The sequence below is a fragment of the Triturus cristatus genome, chromosome 11 (assembly GCF_964204655.1).
Source record: "Triturus cristatus chromosome 11, aTriCri1.1, whole genome shotgun sequence".
Taxonomy (NCBI): Eukaryota; Metazoa; Chordata; class Amphibia; order Caudata; family Salamandridae; genus Triturus; species Triturus cristatus.
The window spans coordinates 695,040,344-695,066,388 of record NC_140594.1 but is presented as its reverse complement, the minus strand read 5'-3'; the positions used below and the strand labels follow the sequence as shown (position 1 = coordinate 695,066,388).

General features: G+C 44.2%; 1 protein-coding gene across 1 annotated transcript in view; it reads left to right on the top strand.

Annotated features, from left to right (window-relative positions):
- Positions 1 to 26,045, top strand: part of LOC146785328 (ephrin type-B receptor 1) — a 793,299-nt gene that overhangs the window by 294,316 nt on the left and 472,938 nt on the right. The window lies entirely within an intron of this gene.

Here is a 26,045-nt window from a genome sequence, read left to right as displayed (position 1 = left end):
GAGATGAAAAAGAACTAGTAAGAGTGAAATAAAATGGCAGGGAATGTGCTCGATTAACGATTATCAGGTTGAATCAAGACAACACCCAGGTTTGGTATTTGGCACCCCGGGCCTTCGATAGTGCCGTCACGAGTTTCAGAGCAAAACTTTGAGTCTTGGCACTCTTTCTTTTACAAGTTAAGCACTGCCTTCCCGCCGGGAGAGAGGGACCTTGCCTCCCTCTCAGCCCGCTAGGCACTTAGCGACACTGTCTCCTGTCCTTCAGGGCCGGACTAGCCGTAGCAGGCACCGGGCGTTTCCCCGGTGGGCCACCAGGGTGGGGGCTGGTTTTGGGCCCTGGGGGGCCGTTTTTGTTACAGGACCATTTTTGCAGCATGGCTGCAGTAACAGCCCCTGTAACAAAAACGACCCTGGCAAACAGCTCACCCACACCCCCAATCCCCTGGGGGGTCCAGCCGAGCACTTTGCCAGGGCCAGTTTTGGTTCCCAGTCCGGCCCTGCTGTCCTTCCTTACAGACATCTGTGTTTGTTTCCCTTGAACTCCAACCCCTGTGTATTATCGGCAGTCACCTGGCATGAGGGTTTGCCCCCCTCAAACCTACATGCCCTGCTCTGCCACAAAGCGGAGAAGCCAGGATATGCATTGAAAGGCTCCGCTAATAAATGTCTCTGCCTTAGTTTGTACAGTTTTATACTAAAACTTGGTCCATTCCTGGCTTTTTTCAACGAGCTGCATCACATTCCCTAATAGGCCAGCATCAGACATGGAAAGAATAATGTTTGCCTTTTTTTCAAGCAATGCACTAGTCATTTTGAAAGTCCAAGGTTTTTTGCCGAAAAGAAGAGTATTTTCCTCTGAGGGAAATTACTCGAAGTGCAGGCAGGATATTGACTCAGTCCATAACTGAGTGGTATAAATGGATCTTCACATAAATGCTCAGTCACCTCTTCAGTTCAGACAATGTCATGGGAAGGCCAGTTTACAGTGCCAACAATAACACCTAGAAAAAGGCTCCGGAAAGGTGAATTCCTCGCATGTTCCTCCTGCCTTTCTTACAGAGGTGCGGCGTAGGCTGTAGCTACCTCTGTGAAAGAAATATTCCAGGTGGGTCCTAATGTTCTGGTTATATTTGGGACAGGAAGGTGTGTTTCCCTCTTCCATCTCTCGAATAAGACTGTTTGCTTGTCACCTTCCTCCTAATCGTTGCTGACAGACTATCGGTTTCCTGGCAATTATACAAAGGGTGAACATAGTGCACCTTATGCCATCATTCCTCATCAGAGCATCCTAGCAAGGTAGTACCTGTAGGTGTCATTCTATACAACGGAGGTCCTAAGTGGTGTAGATAACAAGCACTAGTTAGTACCACCCCAGCTGAATGGTTCTCATTCATAAAACTCAAGGAGCAAAGGTGGATTCGATCTACTAGGGTTCAAATCTATGAATTGCAGGTCGCACTCGAATATCTGTTGCAGGCGCATTAACCCAACAAGCTATACCAATTGCATCGACAAATGGGCTTCGAAACATCACCAGGAACCAGTACATGCATACCTAAGTATGCACGCAGATGAAGAAAGTGCAAGACGAGGTTTACTAGCGTTATTTAGAGTGGGGAAGGTCCATGACTTATGAGAGGCACTTTAAGCAGTCCTGATTTTAAATGTTTGCAATTGTGCTGTAGCATCATTTGTCCCCTCCTTCTGACCCTATCTCGCCTACCTCTTTTACCTCTTTTCCAATTCCTCCCTACTAAATATGCCTGTCCATGAAGTTTCCTTTTACTACACAAAAGCCAAAGCGATTATATTTGATAACACATGCTGAACAAGAGAAAATTATACACTGCAGTTTAACTTAGAGAACATCATGCACATCCTGTAGAAATGTTTTCTGCAGGTCAGCCAGCTCCCCAAACACCCCTCTAAAAAAGCCTGGCTGACTCCAGCAAAGACCTCTGTCCCTGAGGCTGGAATCACCAGGTCAGGGTTAGGCCTTGTCGCCTTCATTTTACTGTGAATCATTAACCTTCTTGTCTGTTGTCAGCTGAGGTGTGGACCCCTGTCTAGAGCGGGCCGGGTGAATGTGAACACATGCCATCCTCTGAAGACACTGAAGTTTGCCCTCTGGAGAAGTATCTACCTGATGCACTGGGTCAAAAAGCATTTGGTGGTCATGATACATAACTTGTTGCCGAAAATTGCAATTGTGGTAAGGTGGAAATAGTTAGCGACATTCCCAATGTCCTGACTCTCATCAGATGACGTGGTCATGTTATATGTCATGAGCATGAGTCGCGAGCAATGGTGTATCCTGACTCACACAATTTATTAGTTATTACACTGTTTATGTGCTACATAGTACACATGTAGTTTGTACTGGAGTTATAGACAAAGTGCTGGTGGCACAGAGATCACTGTTTTTGTGGATAATACAACAAGCAAATACAAATAATAATAAACAGCAAACAACTTCTACAAGAGAGGTAACTGACAGTATATTATTGCGGGTTAGAAATTATTCACAGTCCGCAGATCTGTCAGTGTTTCGACCACTTTGGTGAATAATTGGATGTGGTCATCATCAGGACCAATGGCGAATGAGTAAGTGTCACCATGCTATATCAGGTTGCTTGAGCAGTCGGAAAAGTGTACAGAGAATCAATCTAGAGAAAATAATTAAGTGGCTTTAAGTATGCATGGTAAACAAATTAGTAGGCGAGTAGTGACAGTCAGGTAGATCTTCCTAGGGAAGGTGGTGAGGCTGCAGCATCAGCACATTTTGTTGCAGGACTAAAAATCGAATCTAGTGATTTTTTAAATGTTTTTTATCATGTATTCTTTTTTTTATTTATTTCCATTGGATTGATTCTCCCTCCGTCCTTCATCCAATTTTCCTAAATGCTGAGCATCAAAGTCTGGAGCTCATCATCTGGGCCTCCACATCAGGGACCAAGCCACACTGCACCTCAAACCATAGGCCTCACTTTATGCTCCACAACATTTAGGCCTCAACCACTCATTAAAAGTAAACTTTCAGCGGCTGGGTCTGGGTGGAGTTCTATTTTCTATGGTAGCAATGAGACCACAGCCATCATGAAGGACAGGACCAGTAAATTGGAAAGCTTAGTTGGAGATAAGATACAACCAGGGTGGTTTAATCACATCCTGCTGCCTGCCCTAGATCCCAGCCTTCCACTGCGCTGTCGGCTCTGGGAGTTCTGCTGCTACTATGGCATAGTGAGGCAGGGTGTGTGTGAAGCCCGCTCTGCCCTACAGCAGCATCTACAATCCGACAGGATCTCCCCAGCCTGCAGCCTTGCTGCTGGTGCCGGTGACATTTTGTGCAGAGCTCTGCAGCTCGCGGACAGTGAAGTGCGCGATAATGCTAGCTTGTTTGATTCACTAGGAAATTGAATCTCCTATTGATTTTTTCCAGTCGCTCTAGGTAATTGCTCCCACTCTCTATCTCCTACCTTAGCTTTTATGTCAACTGCTTCTCTCCTGTCCTCTGTCAACTTTCTCATTTCGCCATCCAGTGGCACATTTACCTGCAGGCTCAAATCCTGGTTTTATTCATTTTTTTTCTCCAAAACTACAATATGAATAAAAATAGATAAAAACATCAATATTAAAGGATTTTGAATATGTAATATAACCAGTATTTATTTTAATTGAAATTAGCCTCATGGTACTAAACATATCAGCATTTTCCTTATTTATACCCAACTTGGTGACTGGTATATGGAATATTACTACGGTAAAGCGTGATTACGAGTGCACTCTGGTACACTGGGGTGCAGAGTTTACCAGCTGCAGTAAATACCTCATATTCAATATTCCTCTAAAAACCCTGGAAAAACCTGGTAGAACTTGGTGTTTTCTGTGCCAAATTCCAAATGTATTGGAATTTACAGCATATTTTTCCTTTGTAAATTTCTGCAGCTTTGACCTGCCAACATTCACAAGAGGGAAATTGCAGTGTTTTCCCGCAGATCTTGGAATTTCTTTTCATGCACAAACAGGGGTATGCACAGTAATAGAAATGTACTGCCTACTTGTAATGCGGGCCTACGTGCATATATATGTGGGAAATACACCCCTATGACAAATTGTTTAATTTCCTTTTCCCCGCACTCCCCGTCTATGCACTTTGTCAGGCCTTTCCTCTATTTTGGCTGGATTGGTGGTCTATAGTCCAACACTACTCACTTGTCCATTCTAAGTACACTATTTACTAGTGGTTATTTGCTGGAACATTTGAACGTGAAACCCTGTATTTTAAATGGGGTAATGGGGTAAGGAAATCGGGCATTGAAGCTAAAAAATAATAATAATAATAAAGGCAGTTGATGCATAACATTTCTTATTAATTGGCAAAACCTCGCACTGAGAGAGACTACCTGATCACTTAGGACTCTCCGAGGGTCGGACTGGCGCAAAGGGCAATCGGGCAGCACCTAATGAGCTGGTCTGATAGGTCAATGTGTGTGCCTGATCTATGTCTGCTGGGTCGGGTTTTATTGTTTATTTCACTGATATTAAAACATGCAGTGCCTCCAGCAAGTTCAAATCCATGCAGCCTCCTATACCTCACAAAACACCTATACATCCTGTCTTTACAAGTTCCAAACTCCCCCAGTTTGCAAACATGGGCCAGTTTTTTAGCTATTTTATCCAATAATCGAGTGTGAACCTGGCTCCCCCATATCATCATATATTCACTCAAAATATCCTTAATATTAATGTAAAAAACACAGTCCTTGTTTTATGAGTCGCAAACATGAAACGGGCAACTGCTGTTTGCCTCAAGGGGGTAACAATTAGTGCAGCTGGTGCGGTGGCAGTGGACTAGGGGCTACGAAGGACCCAACACCCTGTCTTTAATACCCAGGTGAGGGATAGGGGGTTCCGGTTTCCCTTGCTTGAATGAGGGTCCATGGCACCCTTGCCCGACAAGTGATAACCTCCTGTACCCCTGGGTCCAAGTGCCATCTGGTACTGTTTTCAGGAATATGTTTTGCGAACCAAGTTCAGGAAGGACCTCAAGACCTGGCTTTTTGGGTGAGCCCAGCACTCAAAGGATCCTCCCCCTCCCCCCCCCGCCTTGAGACCCTCAAGGGTGAGTAGTTGCGCTTTACCAACCCTGATTGATTGATTGATTGGGGAGAGGATGTGGTCCGTCGGCTGCGCTGCCGCCTCTGGTGCAGGAAACCAGGGTTCGAGCCTCGAGGTCGCGTCCACATCCTGTGATTCTGGGCAAATCACTTAATCTCCCCATACCTGAATATGTAATGTAAATACAGTGCTATGTAAAGCGCTCCAATACCTTCGGGTCGAGTTCGCGCTATATAAATGTGCAAAAAAAAATAAAAAATTTGATTGATTGACCTTCTCCGTTATTAGGGAGTGTGTTTCCTATCGCAACCCTAGTCGAGGAAGTGATTGTGACCTTAGTCGAGAAAGTGATCGCAACTTTAGCCGAGAAAGTGATTTGGGCAGCACAATAAGGCCGACTTCCCTGTGCGCTGACAACCTCTCTGGATAGGCCTGGAAAGAGCATTAGGGCACTCTAAATTCCAGGAATATTACAGGTAATGATACCTTAATTACATTATTCTGCTTTTGGCACTGCTTGTGAGACTTTCACAGCTATTAACTACAATTGAATTGGAGTGGAATTTGTAAGCAGTAGAAAAAGAGATACAGAGGATGAAGGGTGGAGCAGTGTAGGGCAGGTGGGGGGAAGGAGGTTATGAGAGTAAGGAGACAAGAGTTTAAGACATATGCTGAGGCGAAGAGAAGCTTGAAAAGTGAGCATAGAAAGAGGGTTATGCTTATCCCAGCAGAAATGTTGCGTATAGTGAATCAAATAGAGAGAGGTTAAAAAATGGTGAGAAGTGGAGCAAGAAAAGTGTTGAGAAGAGAAAGTGAGAGATGGATCAACAAGTGGTGGAGAGGGTTGAAGAAGGCAATGGGAACAAGACACACAAGAGAGATATGTGTCAATGTATGATGAGTGATAAGGTGAAAAGGTGGAGCGAGAGGTATGGGAGTGGGTGAAGTTGAAGAGGAAAGTGATGAACATGAAACCGAAAGCTCGAGAGAGCGGTGGAGGCTTGTGAATGATTTCAAAGATGTCTTGAAACACACTGCTCCTTACTTCCCCATCCTATGGGTGTAAGAAGGTATATATGTACAATGTGCTGTCAACATATTGCGCCGTCCTGTTCAAAACTGACCATTCAGAGGCACGTGCCATCCTCTCATGCCAGTTTAAACACCCTCCTTGATGACCTTCTCCTCACCAACGTCAACAGTTCCTTCATTTGATTTAAAAGTAGGTAAGTACTTAAAGAGTTTCTGAGAAGTGTGACTCAAGTATTGTAGATGCCGGGACTTCCAAGCCTCAAAATTACCTAGTCCTGATTCCACCTCATTCCTCATCCACCACCCAACACTTCCAGTCTCGTTATCTTACTCTTGCCTGTTTGGGAAGAGGACATACAATACATGCCATTGTCATTATGCAAAAGGCCGCCTTTAATCAGAACAAGTTGAGCTAACTATGTAGGACCGTTGGCTAGGCTGTACAAAATCACATCCACAAACAGCAACCTCACAATGAGTAAATCTTCCTGCTAACGATCCTCCAAACCGTACCCACCCCTCTATAGCCATACACAAACTTCCCACTAAACACCATTGCTTGCAGCGCGTGTATTCTTCCCTCTGACTTTTTATGCTTCCCCTTTTCTTACCCAGTGTGCCTGCTCCAGGGCAAGACCTACTTATCGGCTATAATTGTAATTTGGATAGGTTGGCCTTCAGTGCTTAATTTGTAAAAAAAAAAAAGTGCCAAGGCTTTTGTAAGGAGACGACTGCAGCTTGAACCGCACATTGCCCCTGCCATGCTGCCAATGATCATGACAACACAACTATTAACCCTCACATTCCTACAAGTGTGACAAATCGGACTATTGCATGCTCCCACAGCTATAAGAATGGCTTGGGCGGCAGGTAATATTCATTTTTATTGTATATTGAAATAATAATTAAATGCTGCTGTGTTCATCTCTAAATTACTCAGCCAGCGCAACCCTGTGGCAGACTGTCACAAGCACTGATGTTGACATTTAAGTGCTGGTGCTGAGCACCAAAACCACTGGCTCAAATGAAGCAATGTTGCCATTTCCTTTTCTCTCCCCTTACTCCTCCTTCCTTTGCCTGATGACCAAAACCCTATGTTGGCGCCCTCAAAACGCTTGTTACTGGGATCAGACACCCACATAATAAAAACCCCTGCCCGCCCTGTTGCCAAAATGCGCTTTACTTGAGACGCCATGACACAAAGTGTCTATGGATCTATGTGTTTTATATCCCTTCCGCAATATCCCAACAGTGGCGTAGCGAGGTCAGGTGGTACTCGGTGCGGAAAATTTCTTGTCACTCCTGGCTTGACAAAATGGCAAAACTATGTGTTTAAAACACATATTTTTGTCACCCCCCTCAATGATTTCTTGTCACCACCGGCTTGACAAAATGTCAAAAAGATGTGTTTAAAACACATATTTTTGCCATTTTGACACTCTCCTCAGTGATGACACTGGGGCGGCCCGCATACACTTCACCCAGGGCTGGACAAGCCATAGCGGGCACCGGGCGTTTCCCCAGTAGGCCGCTAGGGTGGGGCCGGTTTTGGGCCTTTGGGGGGCCGTTTTTTGTTACTGGGGGTCGGCAATATCAGCCCCTGGTAACAAAATCAGCCGAAACCGACCCTTGCAAACTTTTCGGCTGCACTCCCCCTCACTGCAGGGGGGACGGCTGAGCAGTTTGCCAGGGCCGGTTTCTGTTCCTAGTCCGGCCCTGACTGCACCCCCCTTCTTACACCACTGTCAAGATGGAGAAGGGTGCTACCATAATTTCCTGTACCCGGGGCTGCCTTCTGCATTGGTCACTTTTTTATTTTATTTTTCCCTTTTCTGCCTTTCTCTCTCTCAAGAGCTGATGATAAAAAATAAGCCCTTGTCCACAACATGAGTACAGGTGCTCACCGTCTACAACCACGGGCACAAATTAAGCTCTGGAATCAACAAATGTGAAATACACATTCAACCTGTTCTGTGCCCGGTCAGAAAGCAGCGCTTACGTCATCACTAAATCGCAGACACTTCTCTGCTGCGAACGGAAGGCCGGTGTTTTGACGCTTCCCGCTTGCCGTTTCAATACAAAAGGAAGTGTCTGGCTGCAAAATCAACGAGGCTAGTCACGTCAGTTTATGTTCCATGTTGGAAAAAGCTACCGCTCGCAAAAGTGAACATAAAAGTGACATTACATCGCCGTGTTCCCTGGTGATTCGGTGCTCCGAGGCCGCCGCACTCAGCAGGCACATTCAAGAGACGAGACCGCCTCATTAACGTCTGGCTCACGATATACAACCAGATTAAAAAAAGGAAACGCTGGTGATATTTCTGAAATTATGGCTTAATTAAGATTTTCATTGCTGGCTCTCATCTTGTTAGGGGGGAAGCAGAAAACCTAGAGCAATCTCTCTGATCTTAAATCAGTGTTATGGACGTTACAAGTGACTTTGATTACCCATAATGCCTGGCAGCAGAGCCCTCTTCCCGTCTGCTCTGCAGGCGCTTGAAAGCAGGCCCTTCGGGGACGTAAAATACAGTGAGCAAGAACTCGACCCCATGCATTCCGTAAGGTCACCAAGGGAATACGTTAAGGAGGTGTTATTTATTCTGCATAATACACAGAATCCTGACTCCACAACAAAGCCCCTTCTCCTGAAGACATAGTTGATGTTTATCAACCAGGGTGCATATGCTTGTCGCTCTCCACTGGATTTGGAAATGGCTTCCTGAAAAGACTTCAAAATGGCTGTAATATGACCGTGTAGTGCAGGTTCGGTGGTATTACTTAGCTACTAAACAACTAGGCTTCCATACAGGAATGTGTACTTACATACAAGGCCACTGGAATTATGCGATTTTGTGGGTGTTTTCCGCATAAATATGGATTTGCCACATAATCCATTACCTGCTTCCTAATCTGCAGATTTAACAAAAGAAATGTTGTTTCTTACTTAAAAGGATCAAAGGTCACTAAACATAATGCGTCCAAATGTTGCAGCACAGTGGATGGTTCATAACAAAGGTTGACTGGTCACCTCACTGTTGTTTATTACTGTATTTGGGTGTTGAACTGATATTAATAAGGTGAAATCTTTGCTCAGACAGTGTTTGAATCAGTAAAAATGACAAAATAATGCATTAATATTATCATAAAATATGCTGCATTATGCTGCATAATTTGCCTTTTCGTGCCATATAATTTAGTAAACCCTGCCACTTAATATGATTTTCACCTGCCACATAATTTCAGGGGCCCTGCTTATTCCAGAGTATTACGTATGAAGTTTTTTTTTGCTATTCTGTGTCTATGATACCTTGAGTTCGTTTATAAGGGCCCAATTTAGCTTATAATTAGCCAATATCGAGCAGGCAGGAATTTAGGAACATTACTAGTTTATTCTATGATTCACCAGGTAAACGGATGCCCTTACAAAAGAGCAGTAGGCACTATTAATACTATGCCAGCCAATATCACCTCACGCAGTCTACAAAAGTCTATGTACCTATAAATTCACTTCCAAAAATCACCGGAATCTTGTAAGAAAAAAATCCCAATACCCAATCTCGAATTGGTTGTGCATTTGTCGTGCATTTATCGATTAGAGAAGACTTAGAAGTCTGGATGAAATCTGGCTTCAGCAAGTCTTCAACCAAACTTTGCACAAATTCCCCTTTAAGCACAAGGATGCAGAGGCTGAAGTGGCTGGCATCTGCGGGGCATGATGTGACCATACTTTATTAATTTAACAACAACAGTTTCCCTACATTTTGTTAAAAGACAACCTTCCTGGGATAATGCTGACAGTTGAGATGCCTCCGCTTTGGTGGAAGGGAAGATGTCTCCTATGCTGTGTAGCCCAGGGCGGGACAGGCAGCTACACAAGAAACAAGCATTCATGTCAGTGTGCTTGCTGTCTTGAAGAAAAGCAAATGTGTGCAACTGGTCAATCTGCAAACGTACAGGCTGCTTGGAAGCCGGTATTGGCTTTATTTGATAGGCTTACATGAAGCTTCCTGATTAGAAAGATTTATTCTTATTAAGATGTCTTTTAAGGGGCTTGCCAGCTTTTAATGGACACATAATTAATGTTTGCACTATGTACAGTCTGTGTAGTCTGTGTATTACTAATATCTATATTTCAGATGTACTTTTTTTAATCTTAAACTTTATTATGTTTGCCCATTTTGTGGTGCCCTGTCTTATACTGTGTGTAATGCAAAACATTAAAATAAAGACATATATTCACAGTGTTGGGACCGCGTAGCATTAAAAATACACAAGTACCTGTTCTTCACTGCACCAACCAGGATTCAATTATGTGAGACTCTGGTAACACACACAGACATCTGAGGTGATCACAATAACTAATGGATGTTTTATAATGTAATAATAGGGCCTTTCTCACTGATTAGATTAACTTGCATTTATTTTTCATTCAAGGTGTGCGTTATTTTATATGCAGTTATCTGAAGGTCAAAGACCAATACAAGAGCTACAGAATGTTTTGTTCTTTTCAGTTTACTTCTTTGACTCCGCCCCCATGCTCACTGACCCCATCCCCTTTGAACTCGGGATCACAGTTCCCATACTATTTAGTTCGAGCAATCAAGACCTCTTGCATATACTTCAGTATACACTTGTATGTACTTTGGGGCTCTGGAGATCAGCCCTAGGACTTGTCTGCTTCCGCTTAGGGACTTTTTTTTCTGTTCAACTGCCTCTATGTGACTGTCTTGATAGAAAATGACCAGTAGAGGTCAGTAAAATACCAGAATTGCTTTCTGCTTAGGGATTTTCTTCTTTTATTTTTCTGGCAACTGCCTCTAATTAACTTTCTTGAAAGAAAAAAAAACCAGAGGGCAGTAAAATACCAGTATCACTTTAGCATTCTCTAAATTACAGTCCATAGAAATTGTCTTCCACGAGCACCCGTAGACAATATTTTTTTCAAATTTTATATTTTCAGTGATATGACCACTGAAGGCCCTGATTTTAATTTCAAAAACAGACCTTTCCCGCTGAAAGGCAATATTTCTCTCCATGTGCTCCCATACCTGGCGTGTCACGCAGTTTGGTGCTTACTTTCTCTCCATGTTAAAGAGCAGTAGATGTTTCATCACCCAGTCTAATGTGCTGCATAGCTAAATACATAGAAGGTCCCAAAGGTGAGACCGATTGCATTGAAAATGCTTGTTTAATGTGCTTCAGCCACTGCAAGGAAGACCGCCTGTCCAATGGCTTCCAGCTGGTCTGCCTAAACAACAGTGATGAGGCCTGCCATTTCTCAAATATACTCGGTACATTCATTTAGAGCCAAATTCACAACAGTGAAAAAATACAATTCTGAAAGTTACCCATGCAGGATCCTACTTCTGGATCAAAGTTAGGTCTTTTCCAGACGTCACAAAGAATTCCAGAAACGCTCCTGTGAATCTGTGACTGTCACTGCCCTAGTAATCCGGCAAACCGAGCCGTACTGCTGGATTTGACAACAGGAAAAGTCTGTCATTCTGGTGGAATCCGTGTGGATTCTGGATGTGGTCCGTCGGCTAAACTGCCGACTTTGGTGCAGGAAACCAGGGTTCGAGCCTCGAGGTCACGTCCACATCCTGTAATTCCGGGCAAATCACTTAATCTCCCTGTGCCTGAATGTGTAATGTAAATACGGTGTTCATGTAAAGCGCTCCAATACCTTCGGGTCGAGTTCGCGCTATATAAATATGCAACAAAAATAAATAAATGTGTGCAAATCCTTTTCACTCTGGATTTTGTGTTTGCAAAAAGCATTTTTGCAAACCAAACTTGAATTTAGGATAAGAAACCCTTTAGTAATCAAGCCCCAAATAATTATCCCAATCAGCGCCAGGCACTTGTAACATGCTTTTAGAAGCTTGAACCACACTTAAGGTTGATGTTTGATTTTCCACAGCACTCTTGCAGTTGCCAGGCTGTGACGAGGCAATGATGGCATCACATTGGTGGAGAGCGCACTATTTCTCAGCACAAAAATGAAATCAATTCAATTCACTTCAATTCTTTATTCGGATTTATAAACAAATCTGTAAAAAAGCAGCAATAAATTAAACATAATTTCATACCTCTAAAACATTAAATACAAATATAAAATACACATTATTTATCTAAAAACATACTTATTTAAACATTTAAAAAAAATCCAAATAATTGAGCGGTCGGAGGTAAAATGAGTTTGATGACATGGCTGCCTCAATTAACCTTGAGTCGGTTTCAATTGCAGGTCATAAGTAGTATTTTACATTTAAGATTAACCCTCGCCCGTCCTGGCTTGATTATCCTATAAAAGCAGGTCCTTTTAAAAATCAGCATTGATCACTACACTGTCTTTAAATCTCAGTGTGCGATACCCTGATAAATAGTTAGGCTGTGTATATAGAGAGCTACATGCACCATTTTCAATGGTCGGTGGGTGCTGTGTGAAGCAGACTTCATTTACAATGCACTTCTGAAACTGCTTTGTTTAAATCTACTCTCCTCTGCTTTTGAAGCAGGCCCAAAAAGCTATCCAGATATGGGACCGACCAATAGCGTGCTTGATGCTAGTTTTTGTATTAAACGCCATCAGTAGTCCCTACACAGGAATTGAAACCTCACTTACACAGACCATAAACTGAATTGTATCTTGGCCAATAATAATACAGAAAGAATAGAAAAATGGCTTCTGGTGCGCTCCCAGAACATTGAAAAAAAAGTCAATTTTCCAGGCCTTTTGTAGTAATGTTTTGCCACCACTAGGTGTCTTCCTAAAACCTACATCCTCTTGACAGGACAGTGACAACAACAGCCCAAGGGAGGTAGGTATTAACAATTGCAAGCAAATAAAATGCTAAGACCGTCTACTACCCACATGCAGCGGGCTGCAGCATCTTTCATCCACACATTTTAATACTTCCCAGCACCCCTGAGCATTAAAATAAATAGGTGTTCCACTACAACCATTAACGCGTGACGGTTTTGTATAGGGTCAAGTGGAAGTTAATCTTGACTCATAAGAACGAAGCTTCCCGATTTAGACAGGGAATCCCAATTTTCAAAGCTTAAAAAGTTATCTGATTTCTGTTTTCTCCATATTGAAACGTCTCCCACTCCAATAGAAGTTAATGGGTTAAAGTTAATGGGTTAAGTACATTTCACCGAATCTTTCATCCAATTTTCCCCTCTTCTGAGAGCCCAAATGTTGGTATATAGTGCATATAAACTTGGAGGTAAAGACAGCTGTTTTAAATTGCCCCCCTCTGGTCCTTAGCCAGCCCTACTTGCAGGCACGAAGCACTGTGTAAAACTATCTTTCGTTTATTCGTTTTTTATTTGAGCTTATGGCTTAGCCAAGCAACTAACAATCACGTGGACCGTGCTGATATCCGATGGAGAATCGTGCAACAACCTTGTATTATAGCATTAAGAATTTAACCAAGCACACTGGCGGAAAAGGTCAAAACAAAGAGGCTGTTGATGGAAACCTATTCAGGCAAGATTGACTTGAAACATGCCTTCGGCTGTCACTTATTCCTACCTTGGCAGGCGACTGAGCTGCAAGGTTTTTCATTGTTCTTGCAGTCAGTATTGGCGCATCCCCAGGTCGAGGGAGGGCCGCAGCCTAGGGCGCCATCTAGCGGTGATGCCAGATTACTGCAAAAGGCATTTTTAAAATGTATGGGGAGGGCTCTAGGAGGACACTTTATATTTTGCCTAGAAAATATTTGCACAGTTCATGTTTGAAACTAAACGAATTACTGGAAGAAGCAGCGGTGCTTCAGATTTTAAGTATTCGTAGTGAGTGACTGGATGAGGGGCTGATGTGGTAAGTGATGTAAACATTATCTCCTCTAGCCATCTTAAATCACAAGGGTTTGAGAAGCTCTTCGGGCAGAGTGTATGCTGGTAGTCCAAGACTGATGATTTTGGTGTGTTTTTATGGCTGATCATAAGGTATTCCAGCCTTAGGCTCTGCCCAGCTCTGACTATTGCACAATTTCATCAATGCCCCGTTAGCAAATGCGCACTGATGCTGACCAGGCCTGCCAAGTCACACTGTGCTGCCACGTGACGAATGCTTCTGTGCCTCATCGCACGGTGAAGCTTTACTATCACATGGTGAACTAGAAACCCATGCACAGAAGAGGTTTCCATCTCAGGTGTGAACGACCTGCACAGCCGGGCTCCAATTAAAACTTCCCCATGACACAGGCGATGGTGCCAGATGAGCTCCTTAATGTTGTGTAGGGGGGGTGATTGTGGCTGTTTAGCAACAGAGGGGGCGGTGTAAACACCCTCTCGCTAAGGCCACATCCCCCGTGCCTTATGTTCTCACACAATGAAAACTATTCCTAGGTTGGCAGGTATGGCTGGGGTAGAGAACACCCCAGGGGGTCTCTCTCATCCCCCTCATTGCTGACCAAAGTGCCAAGACTCCCCCAACACCAAACTCTAGGCATGGAGGAAGACCATGCCGGTGGACATGGTCAGGCTGAGGGCACCATGGAGATGGAGGCAAGGGTTGCCAATATCATTTAGCAGTGGTGTAAGTAGACCTGTGGCCGCCCGTGGCAGCCCCTGCATTTGCCACCTGCGGCCATGTTTAAGGGGCGGGGGGGTTGCAGGCAGTTTCCTCGGACTACCCTCCCTTGCTACGCCACTGCCATTTGTAAAGAGACAATTTGAATTCCAACTCATTCAAAGACCTGCCCTCCCCTCCAGCATAAGTCACTTCCTTTATTTGCACCGCCCGCACACAATTCAATTCCATTCTACTCTATGAAACACTTATAGAGCGCATAGCTACCCGTAGGGCTAACAAACACTAAAATACATCACAGAGCTACCAGTGCCATATGGGAAGAGTAGTCACGCATCGGCTAAAGCAAAAGTCAAAGCCTAGTTGACAAGTGGTGCCAAAGTCACTGTTTAACTTTAGTATAACGAGATGAGTTTCTTTAGCTTCGCTAAGACAAGTAAGAAACAGTTTATTTGGTTGCTTCACTTCAAATTGGATTACTGAAAGTAATTTTGCTGATGCCTTTCCTCTGAGTCAGTTGATAGGAAATTAATTTGATTACATTACCTTTCATTTGTTTACATGAAATTACTTTTATTACTGTTTCGCTTTACTGGACTATAGAAAATATCTTTATTGCTTTATCTTGTATTAGATCAGGACAAGCGAATACTCTGATTGCTTTACCATTCCTTAGATCATGCATGGTGACGGTGGTTACTCGTTTACTTAAATAGTTTTGATTCTTCAGCATTGCATCCCAAGAGATAATTCTGATCATTTTGCCCCATAGTTCTCATTATTTTATTCTGTGTTGGATTCAAATTTATTCTGATTACTTTGCAGCGCTTTTGAATGAAGGAGATGCCTCCAATTTGTTTACCATGTAATGGATAACAGAAATAGATTACGTCGACTACTTTAAACCAATGCTTAATTTTATAAAAACATAAGTGCCAGTGTCCCTCGTCAGGAGGTTACTTCAGCTTGCACCACCCATTGCCCCTGCCGCAGCTACCAATGACAGCATCAACACACTGCTAAGGTGTCATAATTCCAGTCCCCAAGGCTATAAAAACGGCCTGTGTGGTAGGTATTAGTCATTCTTATTGTGTATTGAATTAATAAACAACTGTTGTGCTTATCTCTGAATTCAACTGACAGCACCACCATGTGGCAGACTGTCATAAGCGCCGGTGTTGACAATTAAGTGCCAGTGCCAAGTACTGGAAACCACCGGCTCAAATTAAGCACTGCTTCAAACTGACTTTGATTAGAATAAAGAAGATATAGCCTTTATGAAAGAACTGCAGCCGCTCAACCCTTCATCACACGTGTGGTAAAGAGTAGACATCATTTGTGTAATTCTTCATATATACAGCAGCGGTACTGCACAGGAGAATGCAAGCTCCACTCACACACAAGACAAAGCGTAGGCAGGAGATTAACTTCACTCAAAACGTACATGTTGCAGGAGCACATGCTCAACTGAAATACCAAAGGTGTAGTGCCAGTGGTTAATTTGTAAAACAATAAGTGCCAGGGCTCTTGTCAAAAGGCAGCTTGCAGCAGCCCATTTCTCCTGTTAGCTCCGCCTCAATAAGAACCAACTACTAACCATAGAAGTGGAGAGAGGGTGTGGCATAATGGCCAGAGCTCCCAACTTCGGAGCTGGGGAACCAGGTTTGAGTCCCGGCATCAGCTCAACATCCTGTGATTCTGGACAAATCACTAAATCTCCATGAGCCTACCATAAATGAAATTGTCCTTTCCTGGTGCTCATGAAAAGTACTGGTACTGATGATTAAGTGCCGGTGCTGAGCACCGGAAACCACCAGCTCAAATTAAGCACTGTTTAGCGAGGAAACCTCTTGTAGGAGTGCTGGGTGCTGCATCACCCCCATCCACCATACTCTTTAGGCTCCTGCACTGGCGTAACAAAACTCGAGGGGGCCTCCCTGCAAGGCACGTGGAGGGGCCCCCTCCGGCCTCAATTAGGAGCTCTGCATCCAGAGTGCTGTGCTGAGGGGGTCCCCTGGAGCTTGGGGCACCCCGCACTGCAGGGGCTGTGGGGGCCTGTGTTATGCCCCTGGGATCCTGTTGTTTGCCCATCATATGCAGGTACCTACATGGGTTCTGTCCCAGCAACCCCGCCCCCCAAGAATACAAGAAGTATCATGCACCATCGAGCACAGGCAGCAGTGATAGATTTCCCCTCACAAATGACACAGTTTCAGACAGTTGTCTAAGTGTATAAAGAAAAGTATGGGAACTGTAATACTGAGTACATTGGTGGCGGGGTCTACAAGTGTAGGGGCATGCGCAGTGATGTGTCTGAAATGCACAAAATATTCTATAACTATTTTGTTGGGCTTTCATCTAGAGGTAATTGAACATAACATATACACACACCTTTGAATTAAAAATAAATGCAACTTAAATGTATTTGTAGGAAATGCAATTTCTGATAGGAGACCTGGGTTGGTTAATGCAATCACTTCAGACGTCTGTTGGTATAACCAGACAGTCACTGAGGAACTTGGGAAATAGTGACGTCTATCTATAGTCATAGGGGTTCCAAATCTGTGACAGAAAGCACTGTGAATATATGCCATTAGTATAAAAAAAACTTATTACACCAAGGGGCTCATTACGATGTTGGGCAGAAAGCCTACCCCCGACAGTCAGAATCTTCCTGACCACATCGGAGCCCTCCCGACGGAATCAGTCAGTTTACATTCCGACCGCCCGATTACGATGTTCGCGGTTGGAACATAAACCGTCCTGTCATTCCGACTCAGTTCTGACCGACTCGCGGAGTATTCCTATAGGTTGGAACCGCATTGTACACACCTATGGACAGCATTTCCGCCGTCAGGATTACATTGTTGTTTTCCAACAGCCTTTCTGCGTTGGTCTGTCCCACACTGAAAGGCTTTCGGAAAGTGACGTTGGGAGCCCTTGGCAGGGCCCTCTAGCCCCTGCAGCCTACGGCTGATGGCAAAGGGGGTACCTTCCTGCACTGTGTGGTAGCCACCCTGGGGTACCTGCAACAGGGTGCAAGGTTTTTTCACACACACCTCATTTTCCCATAGGAGCCCGTGTTACAGCCGGTTCTTGGGCGTAACACAAGCTCCCATAGGGAACAATGAGACTCTGACCGAACAATATTCGGTCGCATCGTAATCCGCCGGTCGGAACCACCGACTGCCAATCAGTCTGTCCCGAATCCAAGTCGTAATGAGCCCAAAGTGTAACAAACTATTACGGAAACAACATTGTTTCCGTACTAGTTCACTTACCCAGGGTCCCTGTGAGTAGGGTTCCCTTGTTATTTGTTCCCAAAGTGTAACAAAGGCTGCACACAGTATAAACGGAATGTTGCAAGAGGAGTGTGTATAAATGCTTACAGTGCTTTCCAAAGTAATGTTTTAAATACTACATTGGCTGTGCCTAGTGTATTTTTTTTTGTATAGTTGTGCAATAAAACAATAAATTCCAGAGTTATCAATTAAAGTCTAAACTGGCGGCCATGCATCCTTTACATTTGCTGATTAACCTTTACACACATTTACATTTCTTTCAGAAGCAGGGACCTAGGGGAGGAGGCTTGCTGCTTCTTTAGCTGCCTCTCCCTTCTCTCACTTCACAGTAGAGGAGACCCTCGTTCTCCCCTTTTAACCTGCAGCAACTCAACCTTTCAGGGACAATTGTTTTTTAAATAAAATGTACAGCAACTGTTTTCATCATAATACTAAAGCTTGGGAACGACATTCCCCTGCTCACCTCAACCTCTGGTTTCAGCCCAGGAAAACGCTGGACAGGATGAGGTCCAGTGGCAGCCAGCATGGGTTGGAGGTGGGGGCAGGGGCAGGAGGAAAGAGGACATGGTGGAAGCGGGTATTAAAAAATTTAATAAAACAAGCATTGGCATAGCCAATATGTCTCGCCTTTGGGACCTTATAAGTGTTTAGCCATGCAACAGTTGCATAACTAAATACTTATAAGGTCCCAAAAGCGAGACCTATTGGCTATGCAAAGCGGCTGTGCGGCCGCGAAAGTGATCGCGATCACGATCAAACATCAAAGTGGCCGTGCAGCCGCGAAAGTGAAAGTAATCGCGGTAAAGCGCGGCGCGCACGCCCGCGCACATGCACTGTAGCTCTAGGCTGGCCTGGTAGCACTTTTTGGAGCCCTCTCAATAAGTCTCGCCAGACCAGCGCATGCGCTGGGTCAGGCGAGACCTAAAAACGTACCTTCTTGCCACTTCCTAGCCGCGTCTCTCCATTGTAGTCCTCCCTCACTGGCCTGAACATGACGCATACCCAGGCTCCCAGTCCGCCAATCACAACACTGCCCTAGCAGCGTTGTTATTAGTCTAAGCGCTGTGTTTCGGCACTCAGACACCGACTGGGGGCCTGGGCATGTTTTCCATGCAGGCTGTAATGGAGCCTGTATGGAGAACATGCAAAGTGTGCAAGCAGTCACTGCGCACTTAGGAGGGTGCTACCACTTCTCCCCTGCCCCCTCATGCAAAGCTGTGGAAGTAGGAGAAAATAAAATGATAATAACACAAGTTATTATCATTACATTTTCCCTTTATTTGACTGCTAAAAAGCAGTGAGGCAACACTCCTCCGCCTCATCGGAGGAGCCGCCACTGATATAAGTCACACAACACTGCGCAGTAGCCACAGAAAAACATCCAAAAACAAAGATGCACTTTCTCTCTGCACACGCTTGCTTCAGAGCAGGCTTCTTAAACTGTTGATCATTGTTCGGTTCTGAAGCCCATCATAGCAAATGAAAAAGCTCCTTCAGAATTCCATCAGTGCGCTGCACTGCCCGACCTTGCCCTGACCTTTGAGTCTGTAACTCGAGTCTTAATTTGGAACAACTTCTAAAACCCGCGGGTGGATAATAGCTTTGCCTGAGCTCTGCTCGCTGATACTTACTGCTGTACACAATCCCCTCTCGGTAACAAAAGGCGGGAACAGAGCTGCACTTTAGCACTAATGCCAGTTTTCCTGCATAAAACTACTTTTATTTGCAGAAACTGAACTGTGCGCCCTTATATCCGGAAAATACGTGATCAGAGATGCGATCCTCTTTTATGCACTGAAAACACAACATTAATCTCGCTCAGAAAGGACTGCAAAACATGAATGCTTAAGACCTATTTTTTAAATAGGGATTTAACAGCAAATAAGCCTCAAGCAAAAATTATGCACTTGCATAGAAGGGCCATGTCGCTGTGTTTGATGAGTAAACAAAGGCTAATAGGATGGGTATAGCTGAGCCTCATGCATCAGTGGAATTGGCACTGAATCCACAACGTGCCTTGAATAGAGCAACAAGCATTGGCAAAACCAATCGGTCTCGCCTTGTAGAACTATTGGCTTTGCCAGTGCTTTTGGCTGATGATGTGAAACGTGGGCTGTGCAGCAGTAGCTAAAAATATTTTGTTTTAAAAGAGGTATGATGCTGCAAAAGCATGCATAAGCAAAAACATGTCATGACGATGACGACAGACAGATTTTTCCGCAGGCATGCTTATGCATAATGAAGAACGCATGTGTGTGAATATGGCACCAAGCATGCACACACCTACGAAATGGCATGGTGCCATTTTATTTATTTGTTTTTATTTGTGTTTACTGTTCCAAAATGACGGACACCACTTCGAGCTGAAAATAAAACAAATACTTGCTCAAAAGCACTGTTTTGACAGTGTAGCGACCCAGTAGCAAATAGCAGATGCTGGGCCCTCCCAAAATATAAAGCATTTTAGCATAATGAGCACAAGGAGTGCATGAGCAATGGCGAATCAGTTGCAATCAATAGGGAGTGGGCATGGGGACCACTGGACGAGCTTTAAAAAGCCAAGAAGGGGGGGAAGAATTAATTGGGTGGGGGGAGGAGGGAACAACACGGAGAGCATGGGGTGTTTAGCATGGGGTTGTGGGTGTATTAAAAGGGAGAAGCAGCACCTTAAGTAGAGGCCAAGTGAGGAAAGGAGGGAGAAACAGAGCACTTGTGTGGTGAGTACCTGGCGGAGGGAGCTGGACATGAGAGAGAGCATGAAAACACACTCCTGGAGTGCTTAACAATAGTTCCATGTGGGTGAGGAATGGAAGGAAGCAAGTCACCCAAGCAAAATGATGGTGAAGAATCCATGCTTCGCAAGAAGAGGAAAGAAAGCCATTCAATAAGAAGCAAGCCATGCAAGTGAAAAGAAATTCATCGAAAGGACAACAAGCTCACTGTAAATTTTTGGTCTGGTCCACAAGTACTCTTTCACAAACAGCAGCGTAAACTCTCTGTAGACGAGGCTTAAAATGGGGTGGAAATTCAATTGTATCACAAATTTGAGTGCAGGGTAAAATTCCTGTTCAAAGCGTTCATTTGCTTAAAAACTTAGTGCTTCTTTTAAAAGTTAGTAGAAGAGGAACATCCACTGTAGTCTGGTGAAAATCCTGTTGACCAGATTTTGTGGTTCGCCTCTCTCAAATTACAGCAGGAAAACCCACTTTTTTTTCAGTGGCAGAGGATTACCTGTCTGCGCCATGGAAAACAATATACAAGCAGTCTATCCTAGGCCCAAAGATTCTGAACAATGGAAATCCTGCCCTACCTATGTCAGGTCTTCTGGCATTCATTTTTCCTGAAACATACAAATGTTGATGGGAAGCTCATTTGATTTGATTTTGATATTTATATAGCGCAGCAGTCACCCGAGGGCATCGAGGTGCTAGAGAAAGGCCGTACATACCACGGAGTCCAGAAGCTGCTTCCAATAAGTCTAACCACTGGCAATCGCTTGGAGTAGCACTCCAGCCCAAAGGTTTTTTTTTCACCATGCCACCTCAGTTCAGACCCAGGTATATGAAAATCAGTCTTGACTCTGCTCCTCATGGGAATAGTCCGGCCAGAACTGCCAACCCAGGTCCTCCCGAGAACATTACTGGTCATTTTCAAAACTATGTCTAGAAAACACAAGCATCATCGAGCCTAACAATATGCTTCCATTACATTACAATTGTTACATCACAGGTAAGTACAATCGAAGGGAAGTACTTCAATTCAAGGGTGGATTTTCACTGTCTTTTATTGTGGCAGGTCAAAGTTTCCATATGATGAGGGTTTTTTGTTTTGCTAATAACTTTCATGATGTTTGCAAATCTTCATGAAAAATTCCCAGAAAAAATTTCATTGACCTCAGTTCCTTCATGGAAATTTTCGGAGTGATCCGTCGAGCAGGGGCTGAGAAAAACAGGTGTCCTCAAACACTATTTTCCCCATGCAGTTTCCATAAGGCAAATTAGACAACAATACAGACAAAAACAGCTGAACAGAATTACACCAAATTTGGCAAAAAGACAGATCCTTACCAAGAAAGTGTGCTTTTTGTGATTCGGTGTCAATCTTTTCTGCCATCTTAGAAAAACTGAGGTTAGAAAATGAGCAATATCTAGCACCACGAGACTCCAAAGGTAAAAAATGGAGAAAAAAAATAAAGCAATCTGATTTACGGAACTGAGTGCTGTGATTGGCTGGCCCCAACATGAGAGATATGACAGCTACCATTACAGCCCTTGGTCTTCAAGTTCTAAAAAATAAAATCATATAAGGGGGCATGGTAGGAATATCCGGACCCCATAGCCCTTGTTGGAGGGGGAGCAGTCCAAGAGTGACCCTCCCTGAGACCAAAAAAGATATTAAAAAATGCTGTAGTGATGGTCCCACTGGACTTTGTGGGAGCCAGCACGACACCTGTGTACTCCAGCGGGAGTCCCAAGGGATCATCCTAACAAAACAAAAAAAAGCTAACGTGGGGTATGGATTTGTGAGGTGATGTTGACTGCCGAGGGTTGAGCATATGTCCTGGCCTCACGTCTGGCCCAGCGCTCAATCCAACACCGCATACGGCCCACTACTGTGCCGTTCTCTATGCTGGTAGTTGGCCAGCTGTGGAGTCATGGCTGCTCACATATTGTAATAAGATCTTACTCTACGTTAAAATATAGAAATTCACTGAAAGAAACAAAAGTTAAAGTGCAGTTATTTGTAGGTCTTCTAATAATAAAAACGTACTCTTTTAAAATTGATAAAAACCCACTCATGATCACCGATTATACGTCACTGACCTAAAGATAACTTGCACCACTGTGATGCACTGCTTATGACTTCACATATTGCATCACCGATGACACGTTCCATGACATATGACAATGATGATATCTCAAATGACATTGATTACATCACTGATGTCCTCATCCAATGAGTGTGTTAGTTTATTTTATAGTTTACATAGTGGCAAGTAAGCATCATATTACTTGTCTACTCTATTTTGTACAGCCTGTGGTCAGCTAATGGGTGTAAGTGTTTACAAAATGAATATGCTTCTATTGCATTATAGGTGTGTAACAATATTGAACACATTTAAATCTTTGAACTGAAGAGGGACTCTGTGTGCAGATGACAGTTGACGATTTGTGTCCAGTATGTTCCACACACGTTTTTTGGTTCAGTACAAAAAGCTTCCAACAGGGCACATATTCTACTTAGTAGATACTAAAGGCCTGATTTACATTTCGGCAGAAGGGTTACTCCATCACAGACGTGACGGATATCCCGTCTGCCGAAATATAAAACCCATAGGATATTATGCAATTTATATTTCGGTGGCGGTATACCGTTGTGACGGAGTAACCTGTCCTATGAAATCAAAATCAGGCCCTGAGTGTTGTAAGCAGCCTTGAGGTATTTTTACAGAATTGTCTCAGCATGACAATTTCTACATAATATAAAATAAAATACTTTGTGCACCGGGTACTAGGCTAAGTCCGTGTGCTTCTTTTGCCTCTGAAGATGGGCTATCTGTACAGTTTTCACCACAGTATGAAGGCTGCAGGTAGTATGATCTTCAGCACCTTATGACCTTGGTTATTTCAAGCGAATAGTGTCTTTTTTTACTAGTGTTTCATAGAGTGTACACTGTTGTTACTAGATATTTTGTAATACTCTAAGGTGTATTTCTCATGTCACTGTCTACAAACAGTGTGCCACAGAGTAAACTCTCTCCATAGAGCAATCACTGCTGGCAGTGCCCACTTTTCTACTCATATCAACGTCATTTCTCAATGTGGGCTTGGTGACTGTTAGGGGTTTGATACAAATAAATCTCTCCGTAGTAGGGGATTCATTTTGGAACAGACATGGAGTATCTTAGGGAATTTGTCTTTCTCTGAACAGCTGTATGCATATTGAACACCGAGTGCAATGAGGGCTTTCTCTGTGGCGGATTGTTAATGTGAACCAGGCTACCAGTGAAGTGCATGGTTTAGGTTCGATACTGTGCATAACAAATGCTTGCTACACCCAAGGGAGTTCATCTGTGATGGCATTAATGATGCTTCATATTATTACGAACTATGTTGTACTTTCTTTCAGGCCTCTAGTGCCATACCAGTTTATAGAGCAATGTGTCCAAATGAAGCATGGTGATGTCATCAGTGATGTCATCAATAACGTCATTTGAGATATCATCAGTGATGTCATAAATTATGTCCTAGAACAAGTCATGAGGGATGTAATATGTGAGGTCATAAGCAGTGGATGGTGGGGGTGCAAGTTATAGTTAGCTCTCCTAAATATAACTGGTGAATTTCTGTGTTGTCTTTTTGTTTAAAACGTTAAAGTTGTCACTGACCTAGTCACCTAACTATGTTACTTTAACCTTTGTTGTTTCAGTGAACTTCTAGAAAACAAAAACAGATAATTTTATCACACCTAACTATAATGTTACTTTAACCTTTTGTTTTTTTCAGTATATTTCTAACCCTGGGCGTAGTGGGTGTAGTGGGGCTACGTGGAGCATCGCGTAGTGTGGCCAAATCTACGCACACTCGCGTGCTCCGCGTAGCCCCACTACGCAGCACCCGCCTCCCGCCAGCCCTCATTTTAAAATAAGTTAAAGTATTTTAAAAGTAAGTAAAATGCCTTACCTGCGGTGCGGCGTCCCGGGGCTCCCTCTTCCTGATTGACGGCAACTTCTTCTCACAAATGCGCATGCGCATTGGTGAGAAGAAGTTGCCGTCAACCAGGAAGAGGTAGCCCCGGGATGCCGCACCGCAGGTAAGGCATTTTACCTACTTTTAAAATTCTTTAAATTATTTTAAAATGAGGGCGGGCGGCAGGTGGCGGGCAGCTCTGCTTCGCCGCGGTGTGTGCGTAGCGCTGCCTGCTACGCCTACTTCGTAAACCGCGAAGCAGGCAGCGCTACGTACACTCTGTGGGCGGAGCGGAGCATTACGCCCGGGCTTATATATTTCGAGGGCTTTTTTAATGTAAAGTAAGATTTTAATATAATAAGTAAGGCAGGCAACCACACACTGTGCACAGCCTTTGGCCATGCACAGCAGAGGGTTGGCACATGGTGCCTAGCCTGCGGCCAGGCCCTGTGGCCAACCCACCCTGAGGTGGCCAACCCACCGTGTGGCAGCCAACTCCACGCTGGACACAGCCTTTTGTCACATGCAGCATGGGGTTGGCCGCAGGCCCTGCATCAAACTCCCTGCAGGAAGCCACCCAAAACAGCCAACCCACGCACGGCCTTTGGCCGTGTGTGGCGTGGGATTAGCTGCATGGCCTTTGTTGCAGCCAGGCCCTGCTTCCAACTCCCCACAGGCAGCCAACAACATGCTGCTCACAGGGTTTCCCCATATGTAGCTGGGGGTTGGTCGCAGGGCTTGGCCTGCAGCCAGGCCTTGTGGCCAAACCCCCAGCAGGCTGTTGACCGCACACAGCATAGGGTTGGTCTTGGGGACCCCATCCTCTGGGGTCAATGTTTACATATTCAGGAGTAGGGAGTTTGTAGCCCTCTCCCCAACCCTTAATTGGCCCCTGAGACCCCATTCCCTGGGACTTGAGTCATTAATATGGGGCAGGGCACGTGGTCCGCCCTGCCCGAGCCGTATTCTACCACGGTGACCCCATTCCCCAGGGCCCAATTTCATGAATATGGGATGGAGCATTCGGCCCCTAGCCTTAATTAAACAATGTAGGGCCGGACAGGCATTTTGTTTCTTTTCTCTTTTTTTGCTGCCATCCCGCATTTAAAAAAGTGTTTGGGGATACCTCTTTTTTTCTGTCTTTGCTTGACGGCTCACCCCAAAAGTTTCCATGAAGTAACTGAGGTCGATGAACTTTTTTAAAAAACTTTTCGTGAAGCGATTGGCTCCTGAGGCGGAAAGCCGGGAGCGGGGACTAACTGTTTTCAAATCATTGTGATGTGATACTGTGTATTTTAACTGTTACCCCCACCTACCTGAACATTTGGCTTCTTAGAAACAGCGCTACGCGCTGCAACG